The 10678-nt window shown below is 32.3% G+C and overlaps 1 long non-coding RNA gene across 1 annotated transcript in view; it reads left to right on the forward strand.

Annotated features, from left to right (window-relative positions):
- The window catches only part of LOC138691218 (uncharacterized), a 1067443-nt gene extending 1059317 nt beyond the window's left edge, over nt 1-8126 (forward strand). The window contains exons 5-6 of the long non-coding RNA XR_011329767.1: nt 2109-2205; nt 7164-8126. This is a non-coding gene — a long non-coding RNA (uncharacterized lncRNA). The remainder of the gene's footprint in view (nt 1-2108; nt 2206-7163) is intronic.
- Nucleotides 8127-10678: the final 2552 nt, after the last annotated feature.

A 10678-nucleotide genomic window follows, 5' to 3' on the forward strand; every position in this document is an offset into this window, starting at 1 on the left:
AAAATAAATAATGTAATTAAATAAAAGCATTATTATTAATTTAAAATTAACTGTAAAATTATCAGGTGACATTCGAAATTTGACTAAGTAGAACTGTTACCCAAGTCCGTATAAAAAATCATGCCAAGTGCAAAAGGTTACAAAGAAAAGGTAGGCCTTATGGTTTAACGAAGCAATCCATGCACAATAAACATAGAGAAATGCCTTGAGGCTGTATGAAACATATTTTTGTTGTTACAGTGAAAAATAACAAATTTAAATAGATTGAAACACAAAATAATATACGAAGTAACGTCAAGAAGATGTGAATTAAAGTCATGGTCCATGTATATAATGCCTGAAAATAGCTATTGATTATTTGCGTGTTTGTTTTTAAAATAATGTGTTTATCTGTAACTACAGTCAGTGTATTGTTATTAGTATCTCTTTTTTGTTGCTATTCCGGGAAAAAAATCGTATTAGTTCTAATCAACTATTATGAAACTGCAAGTCTTCAGTTTCGAATAATATAATTGTTCTATTGGTTTTAACTTTTTTTACATTAGGTTTTTGATTTCTAATTTTGAGCCATTTCTTGTAATACCTCCTTATTGCCAATTGTTGTTACTAAATAATGTATTTAATTCGTAAATTTTAAGTCATCTCTTAGTATAGCTATTTATTGCTTCTAAAATAATGTGTTTAATAGCTATTTTACTTTTATTTTTATATATTTGAGTAGCTTAATATCAAAGACGGACATCTGTCTTCTCCATAGTTTTGATCTAGAGGCAATTTTTTAATCACAGTCTTCTTCGTAATATTTAACACAATTTATTTTATAAATATAGTGTTAGAGTTTGCATATGGTTTCACTATAACTGGAAACAGCATGAAAAATTGTATAAAAACCACAGCTATCTAGATTGCGATTGAGGTCAGATGTCCGTCTTTGATATTAAGCTACTCATTTCTTCCTATAACCATTACAGGCTGCCATCGACAGAGAATACCATGATACAATAAATATAGAGAATGCCTTGAGGCTTTATGAAACATATTTTTGTTGTTACAGTGGAAAATAACAAATTTAAATAGATTGAAACACAAAATAATATACGAAGTAACGTCAAGAAGATGTGAATTAAAGTCATAGTCCATGTATATAATGCCTGAAAATAGCTATTGATCCTTTGCGTGTTTGTTTTTAAAATAATGTCTTTAATCTGTACCTATAGTCAGTGTTTTGTTACTAGCATTTCTTTGTTGTTACTTATTGCTTTAAAAAGAATGTGTTTAACTTGTAATTTTAAGTCAATTTTTCTACTATTCCTTTACTGTTTACATTTGTTTTTAAATCTTTTGTATTGCCCCTACTATTTGCCCTTCAAGAATTTCGTTATTCGTTAGTTGTACGTCATTACTTGTCTTATTATTTTCATCATTGTACTTGTTCCTGAATCACGTATGTAACTTGTAACCGTAAATCATTGCTTGTAATATCCCTTTATTACTTTTAATTGTTCAATTTTTCATGAATTAAGTATTAATTTGAAAGTGAAAGTCAAACTTTGTTATATTAATCTACTATTGATTATATTTTTAAGGTCGTGTATTTACTTTGAAACGGTTAGACATTTTCTTGTGTATCTTTTGCATTGATTATTCCTCAGACATCTCATTAATCTTTAACAGGATCCATTCTTTCATTAAGGTGCATTCTTCTACATAATTCATGTGAATTGTAACTGTGACCACTATTTTGTATTATAAATTTACTATTGTTTGTTGGTTATAAAATATGTATTTTGATGCCAACTATAACACTAATATACCTCAGGGTGAAATAAGGTTTATTAAATTGGATAATAAATAATAATAATAAAAGAGGAGTATTCCGCTATAGTCAATTAGATCATCTTTCTTTATTGAAAAAGTATTTACATAGCTGCAATATGTAGAATTTGGATTTTTATGTTGCAGCTTATAAGTGAATTTACAACAAAGGAAAGATTTTAATAAATTATAATGAGGCTTATTGGCTTGGGAAATGGTATATCTTCATAAAATTTAATTAACTCATTTCTTTTTTACAGATTTAAATGAAAGTCATTGCTTCTTACTTCAAGGTGCTGTCAGTTACTCGTGAGCTGTGAGGACATCTTTTAATTGGGAGAATACATTTCGGGAAATAACATTGGAAGAAAGGAAGGTGTCTGTTACAAGGTAAGTGAAACTTATGACTTCAGTCTGTTGAAAACAAGGGTGTAACTTCGATATCCCCCACACTACACAGGAAGACTTCGTCTTCACGTCACTTAGATATCCCCGAAACTAATCCACTAACCTTGTCACATATCTCTGCATCATGTCGCTTAGCTATCACCCATTTAATCCATAACGAAACGAGAATCAGGCGTGGTGCGGTGCGGTGAGATGTCGAAGATTGGCCGAAATGAGTAATTACTTAGTTTATATTCTTCACGAGGAAAGCTTGGCAAATAGTGAATTTTGAGTGAATACTGGCGTCGTCATGAACGATATCAATTGCACATATGATTGTAATACTTATCAGTATCACTGTTCCCCCATGTTTAATGCTACTTTACTTTCCTTTATTACATTACTTTGTCTTGATATACCCTATTTTCCTTTTATCCATATTATTCACATTTATAATTTTTATTAATTTTATAAGTTGCACAGATATTTTAAATTAATTTTATCTAAAAGATGGTTCGATAAGGTTAAGACTGCCCGTGTGAGGAAGTACATTGTGTATCATCAGATATAGTTCTTTCAGACGGGCAGACATTATTTCTATTAACGGACGCTTAAAACGGGATCTTGTTCTTGACCCTACTATCCGTTTCGAAAGAAACCTAAATCAGGCCACCGAAGTTGATATTGAGAAGAAGTCCATATATGAACCTTGTCTGCCTTATCTTTCTCAAAAGTACAACGTCCTTCTTAAACAATGGTCTTTCATTGGTTTGCTGTTTGGCAGTAGAGGTTCTATTTCCAAATTCACATGGAATTATCTTAAGGAATTTCACATTCCTTTTGATTATGTAATGTCTGTCCTTATAAATATTATCAATGATTCTCTTCAAATATTACATCATTATTTCTATTTCAATTAATCCACTTATATTTGCCTTAAACAATTAACTTTCTTTTTTCTTTAATGTATCACATCACATTATATTGTACATGTTTATTGTATTCAGGACCTTGTGGTCACTCAAATTCTTTGAGCTGATGTCTATAATTTAGAATATATATGTGTGTGTGTCTATCATTCTACAATTTGGGCTATTGGAGAAACCTGAGTAACTTCACTACGCGGAGAATGTTAATGGCCTATTCGAATTTAAATCGCAAAGAATATGATTGATAGATAGATGTATCTAGATTAGTTTCACTTTTAAGTAACAGGAAAACTCGGTGAATTCATTTTGTTCACCTAATACGATATAAAAATTGGTGAAAATAGACTTCAGCTTAAAATAAAAGTTATGGTATCTCTGCAAGGATCTGAGATTAGTAACAGTACTTGACATTTCTTAGTTCGAATTCGGAGTTACTTTTCCTAACAGAGAAAGTGCTACCGACATTAAATTTGCACAAAATTATGGATCTGTTTCCATTGAAATTACGTTTCTTTCTAAACAAACGTTTTATGTTCTGGTAGGATTTGATCTGAAGTATCTTCCAACAATTATGTAAGCAAAAATTATAGAACATGGAATGTTTTTAGAATTCAAAACATCCTATTAAATAGCAAAATATATTTTAGAATTCGAACACACAAAACTTTCCGCGGAGAAACTACAGGTAGTTCTCTGGAAGTTCAGGATTATTTTACTATAGGTTATGGCATAATTTTCGTAAAGTTTAACAAACGACGACGTCTCAACATGGCCGACGAAAAACAATACAAATAAATAAAACTAATGAAAAACCAATAATTACAGACAACTTAACGATATCTTATTGTATAAAAGAACACATAGGCTACGCACTTATTTACAATAGAATATCAACAACATTATTTCACGATATCCCATCTAAAACAACCCAACCTCTCTTATTGGTAATAGGATATCAACAACACAATTTTACAATGTCCCACTTTAAAGCAGAATTCATCCTCTCTTATTGACAATAGAATATGAAGAACACAATCTCACGTTAATCTATTCAACAAAAGCGTCCATAAACTTTTATTTGAAACAGTACATCACCAACAAAACCTATCTCTAGAAAAATATATATGCAAGGCATACCAAAACATTACTAAACAAAAACATAACCTGTCACAAATCTCAGGTCTTACGAAAACTATCTATATATAAAAAACGGTATATATACATATTCATTCATAGTTTTCTCTCCAAGGGCAGATCTTTCACTGCAAATCTAACACTCTCCAATCTTTCCTATTTTCTGCCTTCCTCTTAGTCTCCGCATATGTTCCACACATTTTCTTAATATCGTCTATCATCTGATATATTCCTCTGTTCCGAACTCTTCTCCATTCCTTCCAGTGCATCCTTCAGTAGGCAGTTTTTTTCTCAGTTAGTGACACAATCAATTCCTTTTTCTCTTTGTGGTCACTTTCACCATCATTGTTCTTCACCTACTCTTTCCAACATCGTGTCATTTCTTACTCTGGCTGTCAATTTCACACACTCCATTCTTCTCCATATCCACATTTGAAATGCTTGTAGTCATTTCTCTTCACTTCCTCGCAATGTCTATGTTATTGCCTCACACAAAGCACATCATTAATCTTTTTTTTTTTAGTAATTTTTCCAGAGATTCGCTGAAGATTCTTCTTTTTCTACTAAAAACGTCCCTTGCCATTCCGTGTACATTTCAAAGTGTGTCATGACGTCACTGTTGTGAGTCAGCGATTTGAAGCGAGTTTTAGCTTTTATGTCAGAGAAGTTACCTATTAATCAAGGCGTTCATTCTGAACTTGAGAACGTGTATGGTATAACTTGAACGTCGTAGCAACAAATGACAGTCTGTAAGGTCTGTGTGCTACCATAACTTCTTTCGAACTGTGTTTTGCGCGGCCAAGTCGTACGCAGGGTATTTGTTATCATCGGTTGCGTACGGCAACATTCCACAATACAAATCAAATGCTCCGTGTCCATGTTGACCATCGAAGTTAATGTCAACAAATACGTAAGTAATCGTCTTAACCCTCTCCCCATATCCCGACAGTAAGAAAAAAAAACTCACCTCAGTACGTGTTTCCAAACAGTTCATATTACTGCCACTACAGGCATTACAGTACGTATCGGTAAGTACTCTTCGGAATGAACGCCGTACTTGCTAGGCAACTTCTCTGGCACATAGGTAATACGCCTCTGCGGAAGTGTAGGAAGATTGAATTCTCTAGGCTTATCGACTAGCCACATAACAATATACAGCGAGCCATGACACACTTTGAACAGAACACGCAGTATTGCGGAATTCCTCCGAAATAGTAGCCTAGATACATGATTCATGTGTATTGGATCTGTTACCGTACTTTGGATGCCATTTCGTTTAGAATGTCTTATATTTTCAGTGCGTAAAAAATCCTCATCAAGCAAAATTATCAACCAACTATCTTCGTCCTATCAAGGTGCGGTGGTCCCTATAGATCGACTCTTAAAGATTAGACAAAATATGGGATATTGTATAAAGTGAGAGTTGCAATAAGGCTTCAAAGTAAACTGACATTATTAATTATTTTACAACAACTTTGTTTTATGGGATTATAATTAGAAAATTTATATCTTGTTTCCAGATGGGCAGCACGTATGACCGAAATGCATATAGAGTGTTAGTTGGGAGGCCGGAGGGAAAAAGATCTTTGGGGAGGCCGAGACGTACATGAGAGGATAATACTAAAATGGATTTGAGGGAGGTGGGATATGATTGTAGAGACTGGATTAATCTTTCTCATGATATGGACCGATGGCGGACTTATGTGAGGACGGCACTGATCCTCGGGTTTCTTAAAAGCTATTTGTAAGTAAGTAAATACAGGGTGTTAAAAAGTATTCAGTATTTTAGGGGAAAAAAAAAAAGAAAATAATGTCTAATAAACATGGGTCCTAAAACACTTACTTTCTGAGATCTGAACACGTGTTCATAGGAGGTGCTCAATGTGACGTCCATTCATTGCAATGCATTCCTCTGCCCTACAATACAGCAGACTACAAGATAATCATACCGTTGTTGACACCTCCGACATGGAATACTGATACGTCGCAAGGAATACTGAAAACAAAAAGTTTGATTGCGGATATGAGCCGGGTTGAGCAGAGATAGTGTTGTGAATTTTCGTAATCAGCATGTATGGGCTGATGAAAATCCCCATGCAGTTGAAGAAACAAGGCATTAGCAGCGATTCCCAATCAACTTGTGGTGAGGCGTTCTTGGTGACAGATTAATATGGCCATACGTGCTACAACTGAGATTAGCTGGGGCTCGCTATCAGGACTTTCTTATTAATGTATTGCCTATCTTGCTGGACAACGTGTCACGTCACCAAATCGTCGTTGTTCCTGCAATTACTCCTATGTGACATATTTATCGATTTTCAGATTTTTGCTCTATTAAATAACTTAAATAGTGATACAGCAAATAAAATATCCTGTATGTAATTATATTTCTTTCTTTCTAAAATGTAAGAATTCATAGTCTCCTATGTACGGCTGCGATAGTATGAATAAATGTGTTTTCTCTTCCTACTGAAAAATGTTAGGAGTCATTGTAGGAACAACGACGAAATACTAAAGATGTGGTCCATGCACAATGGTACACCAGCAAATTTTCTCCGCAATGTCCGTGAACACCTGACGCTGACATTTCAGGACCGCTGGATTGATCGGGAAGGCCCCACACCTTGTCCTGCTCGTTCCCCAAACCTAAATCTCCTAGCCTTTTCGTTATGGTAAATCTCAAAGAGTGCGAGATTCCTTACGCCGAAGGGCAGAGGAATGCATTACCATGAATTGACGTCACATAGATCACCTCCTATGAACAAGTGTTCAGATCTCAGAAGGTATGTGTTTTAGGACCCATGTTTATTAGACATTATTTTATTGGTTTGATGCATACTAGCACCTATTAAAATAATGGATACTTTTATTTTAACGCCTTGTATATCTTATTTTCAGATACTTCACAACTCAGCATGAATATAGGAGACGCTCAGCCTGAAGCCCCTCCACTTGTTCCATTTGACATTGTAAATGAGAGCATTCTGAAAGAATTGAAATGTATGGTATGCTTAAATTACATAATGCCTCCAATATTTCTATGCAAAAATGGGCATAATGTCTGCAAAGTTTGTCAAACTCACTTGAACAGGTGCCAGCAATGTTCGTCACCTGTGCTAGGTGTTCGTAATGTATCGATGGAACTTCTTGTCGGGTACACAAAATTACGTTGTGCAAACAAAATACGTGGATGTAATGTTAGTGATGGTGTGTGGCATACTAAGGCCCACGAATCCAAATGCCAATATGGATTCCATTCGTGTCCATTTGAATTGTTTTCTAAAGAAAACTGCCAATTTATTGGTCTTATTCATAATTTAATAACCCACGTTAAGACTCACCACAATAATGAGAGGGACTTAACAGAAGAAAATATAATAACACTAAAAGATATGAAGAATAAAAACAAATATCGAACAGCTATGTCTATATTTGGAGAACTTTTTCATGTAATTTTTGAGAAACTAGAAGATCTGTTATTCTGTGCTGCATTTTACATAGGTTCTGTAGAAAAGGCTTCCAAATACAACTACAATGTTTCACTATCTAATTCTGAAAGAAGTGAAACGCTATCAATTTCTATGAACACCCATCACATATTAGAAAATGTTCATGACGTTATTGAGGGATGCAAATGTATTATAGTGCAGTTCAATTCAATAGCGACTTTTGAAAAGGATGGCGTATTGACTTTACACAACGTAATTTCCACAATTTAATTTATGTGGAAGAATTGTAATGGATGTATTAATTAGAAACTATTGCAATGTATCTAGTATTGTGTTGAACACATGTTAATACACTCCATTAGCTACAATTTAATTCATAGTAACTGTTTTTGGAATTATTGTAACTGTAGTAAGGAACCATTAAAGTGTTACAATATTGTTATTTAATAACTTAATATTGTTACAATGAAATTTATTAACGTACTTGCAGAAAAATGTGTACTTTCATTTGATATTAAGTAATACACCTATAACCTTTTAAAATCAAAGGCATTCACATTTTACAATGTCGAGAAAATCCTGAGAGAAATTCTGAAGGACTCAATTCAAATTTTGCAGTTTCATCTTCATTTCAAGTAATATGATTCACTTTAATTTTCTTTTGAAATTTATTGTATATATTTTCATTGTAAATTTTTATATATGTATTTGTTTTCTGAATCCTTGTGATCACCCTTATTGAAGGGCAGATGGTTTTATTTTATAAATCCGATATATATATATATATATATATATATATATATACATATATATATATATATATATATTTATATATTTATATATAATCCTAATTCTCAGTTTAGTTGTAAAAATACCACTATAAAACAACTTCGAGTCTTACATTTGATTTTTTAAAAAGAGTTTGCTTCTAAAGCACACAAATTAATGTCTTTCTTAATTTTGTTATATCTGTCTCTTGATAAAGTTCTATAATATTATTCATGGTTTAATAGTGCATTTCAATCTCCAAGAAAATAGTGAGTGGGTCATAAGGAAAAAATATGGGTTTACAAATTTATTATATAATCAATTAAATTATTATTTCTTTTAATGCATGCAGAATTAAAAAAGGAACAAAGAACAACAAGCATTAGTGTATAATACACATACACAGTTCGTTCGCCAGTAAACGGGTTTCGCTCAGACAAATACCGTCTGATTTTTATTGTTATAGATTGAAAGCGACTACAGAGGAAATAGTGTGTACCTTTCTTCTGACTTGAGAAGAATTTGTGTTGCCTAGTATGGACAGATAACATAGGCTGCATGAATGTTAAGGTTAGAGCATTAGTACACAGCTGACTTCATTTAGTGCAGTTCAGTTTACTTCATGGCAGTGCAGTACATAGGCTATTAGAACAGCGAATCTTCATTCATGGTACATTACAAAGAAATTTTGCAAAAGGTATCATACTATATTTCCAACAGTTAACAGTTCCAGCACTTATTATATGGTAACGGAATAAATAAATAAATAAATAAATAAATAAATAAATAAATAATTAAATAAATAATTAAATAAATAAATAAATAAATAAATCTATACTCATAATAAATCTGTAGCCGAAAGTTTTCTGGTAATTTTCGATTTTCCAAAAATAATTGGTCCTAACATATATAATTAACCACCCTGAAACCGAAAATCGCATTTTTGAAATTTTTGTTTGTATGTCTGTCTGTATGTTTGTTACCTTTTCACGCGATAATGGCTGAACCGATTTATATGAAAATTGGAATATAAATTAAGTTAGTTGTAACTTAGATTTTAGGCTATATGGCATTCAAAATACTTTATTTAAAAGGGGGTTATAAGGGGGCCTGAATTAAATAAATCGAAATATCTCGCTTATTATTGATTTTTGTGAAAAATGTTACATAACAAAAGTTTCTTCATAAATGTTTTCCGATAAGTCTTATTCTTTACAAAATTTTGATAGGACTGATATTTAATGAGATAAATGAGTTTTAAAATTAAAATAACGCCATCTAAGACGGTGCAATGAAATAACAAATGACTTCGTCTATAAGGGGCCTTGGACAGCAACAATCGAAAAAGGGACCTTGGACAGCAACAATCGAAAGCTATCAAACTTAGCCTACAGACAATGTTTCTGTGTTTGTATGAAGTAATATCAGAAGCTAAATTAACCGATTTGTATAATTAATTATTATTTCACCATTGGAAAGTGTAGTTTCTCTAGATGGACATAATGCTATAATGTTATTACAGTAACGTCAGAGTAAATCGAGGACAGATAAGATTAAAATAGCTTCTTATGCACAGAAAATTTGATAGGCTATTTTGTACATTCGTTTTCTGTATTTCTTAAAATAATATTTATGTACACACTCATTTTAATCTCAGAGAATTAACAAACAACGAGAGTATATTGATTTAGTATGCAGTAATAGTACATTAGCTTAGCAATACATTATTTTATAACTTAAATTTTAACTATGCTCAATCGAATCGTGTTAAAATACATAAAATAGACTATATATGCAGTAAATGCAATGCAAAAAAATTGGGTAATGAGCCAAGCAGATTATGTTGCGCTGTTGTAAAAGTTGTTGCTTCTGAGATTCAAGAGCCCCCACAACAAATTAAAAACTTTCTTATCGGAGTACATCCGTTATCAACGTACTTTTTATATAATATAATATAATACAATACAATACAATACAATACAATACAATATATACTAATAATAAATATGTAATCGAAACTTTTCTGGTAATTTTCGCTTTGCGAAAAATAATTGGTATTAAGATGTATAATTATTCATCCTGAGACCGAAAATCGCTTTTTTGAAATTTTTGTTTGTATGTCTGTCTGTCTGGATGTTTGTTACTTTTTCACGCGGTAATGGCTGAACGGATTTCGATGAAGATTGAAATATAAAT

This window comes from Periplaneta americana, chromosome 16 (assembly GCF_040183065.1).
Source record: "Periplaneta americana isolate PAMFEO1 chromosome 16, P.americana_PAMFEO1_priV1, whole genome shotgun sequence".
NCBI classification, from domain to species: domain Eukaryota; kingdom Metazoa; phylum Arthropoda; class Insecta; order Blattodea; family Blattidae; genus Periplaneta; species Periplaneta americana.